The 2,497-nt window shown below is 42.7% G+C and overlaps 1 pseudogene; it reads left to right on the top strand.

Annotated features, from left to right (window-relative positions):
* Nucleotides 1-417: 417 nt before the first annotated feature.
* Nucleotides 418-921, top strand: LOC144249138 (dual specificity protein phosphatase 4 pseudogene; annotated as a pseudogene).
* Nucleotides 922-2,497: the final 1,576 nt, after the last annotated feature.

Raw genomic sequence — 2,497 nt, 5'->3', positions numbered from 1 at the left:
CCCAGGAAAATAGGCAGGCCAAGGGCTCCAGGATCCTGGAGTCCATCCTGCACGCTCAGGGGGAAGTGTGCCCCCTTGTGCTCTAGTCTCTACTTGGCTGCCATCCTCTACTTTGAGTGGAGCCCAGGCGCCAGGGGCTCAGGGAGGACCCCACCTTGACTCTAGTAGTGCAGACACTCCATCCTAAGCCCCAGTGAAGAGACATCTGCTTGCTGAAACGTGGCTGAGAGAAGTTTTCCTCTGCTTACCCAGAATTCTGTTCCAAAACCAGCGCCCCTGCAGACTCTCCCCAGTGCCATGGAGTCCTTTCACCTGCATTGCAGCTCCACTGGAGCCGCTCTGCACAGGCGGCGGGCTCCCTTGGAGATTCTTCAGTTCCTCTACTTCCATGGTGCCTTCCATGCTGCCTGGAGAAACATGCTGGACGCCCTAGGGATCACAGTCCTGTTGAATGTCTCCTCTGAATGCCCAAACCACATGCAAGGATGCTACCAGTACAAACGCATCCAGTGGAAGACAACCACAAGTCCAACATGGGCTCCTGGTTCATGGAAGCCATGGAGTAGGACTGTGCGGTGAAGCAAAACCTCTGTCCAGGGATGGTGCACTGCTAGGAGGGCATCCTGTGCTCTGCTACCATCTGCTTGGCTTGGCAGATGATAAAGGAGCATCTGAGGCTGGGGAAGGCCTTGAGCTGCATGGAGCAGCTGTCCCAGGTGCTGGCCACATCCTGCCCCTCCAGGCCCGCCAGCTCTTCAGGCCCCTTAGGGGAGCTGCAAGCCCACTCCCACCCTTACCTCACAGTTTGTCTTCAGCTTCCCTATCTCCCTGGGTGTGCAATTGGCCCCCAGCAGACTGCAGGACCAGCACAACCCCAACCTTACCACCCCCAGCACTCAGAGCCACTCACCTAAAACCTGAAAATAAGGTTGCTGCCAGGGATGCCTCCGTGGGACTGAACAATATATAAATTTGTATCAAGAGGATATAATGAGTCTAATGTCTACTATGGTAGATGTCTTTTTCTCCATTTATCATACCTTCTACTACTGCATAGACTGATAATATATAAGTGTAGTTTCCCAGTCTCATCTGGAGTAAGGATTGCAGTTGGCATTGATTCTTCAATGAGATGAATTCATGTGAGACAAACCTACATGTGCATATGGACAATTCAGGGTAGGAATGACATGTAGAAAATTTATGTTCTTGTGAAGACAGTGAGTATCCTGATCAAGCTCTGGAGTTGGGTTCCTGGCAGCAAGGTGTTAAGTGGTACAAGTTGGGGAGTAGTGTCTACTGGAATATTTTTGTGCTGTGTTTGGACCTTTCTCCTCACTCCATTTTTTTTTCTAGCTGTGCAGCATCCAAACAGAGGTCTTTATCCTTCCTAGAAATTTTATAAATTATGGAAATATCTTGAATATATCCCTTAATGTAATATAATTGCATTATATTATATAATTACATGTAATTATATGTAATTAATTATGTAATATAATTACTAGAGTGAATTCTCCTCTCTACATATAAGGCCTTATTTGTGAAGATTGAGTTGATTGACCTAAAACACAACATTGCTATGTTAATGTGCTTTGATTAAAAATACCTGAAAGAATAACTTTTAGAGGAGAGATTTATTTTGGTTCACAATTTCAGAGTGTTCAGATCATCATTGGCTGGCTCCAAGGCAGAAATATTATGGTGGAAGGATATGATGGAGGAAAGCTGCTCAGCACATGGGAGCTGGGGAGCAGAAATAGGGAAAGGGACCAGGACATATAGAGCCCAAGGTCATGCTCCCTCTGACCTTCTTCCTCCCATCATGACTCACCTGCTTACAGTTACCAACCAAGAGTTCATTCAAATTTTTAATTCATCAAATGGACCAATCCAATTGTTGTAATCCAACTGTTTCACCTCTGAACATGGTTGCCTTATTTAACACTAGAGTTCTTTAGGGGATATTTCTAGGTTCTTAATGTAATAATTGACTTGCCCATAGTTAATATTCAGTATATTTTTTCTGTTATTATCACTACTGCTACACATACTGCAACTACCACAAGATGTGAAGAAAGAAAGAATCCATTCGTAATAGCAACAACAAACCAAATACTTAGACAAAAAACATTAGAAGCTGTGCCAGATCTATTGGAAGGATAATTTAAAATGTTGTTATGCACAAAAAAAGAGACTTGAATTGATTTTTCTTAGAAAGACTCAGTATCATTCATTTTTGCTTCTGCCTACAAGATTCATAAGGGAATATAATTTCAACAGAAATAACATGATTTCTTCAATTTTAGAACAAGACAAGCTGATTTAAAAATATCAGATTGACAAACATTTGAAGAAAAAGCAAATTTACTTACTAATGAAAATATAAGACAAATTCATATTTAAAGGAATTGATACACAAAAGTGAATGAGAATGACAACCACACAATCAAAACCTTTGGTGGACTACCAATTTATAGGATGAGACCTAAAATAA

The sequence above is a fragment of the Urocitellus parryii genome, chromosome 11 (assembly GCF_045843805.1).
Source record: "Urocitellus parryii isolate mUroPar1 chromosome 11, mUroPar1.hap1, whole genome shotgun sequence".
In the NCBI taxonomy this organism is placed as follows: domain Eukaryota; kingdom Metazoa; phylum Chordata; class Mammalia; order Rodentia; family Sciuridae; genus Urocitellus; species Urocitellus parryii.
The sequence above is the reverse complement of the archived record's forward strand: the minus strand, read 5'-3'. Positions and strand labels throughout refer to the sequence as shown.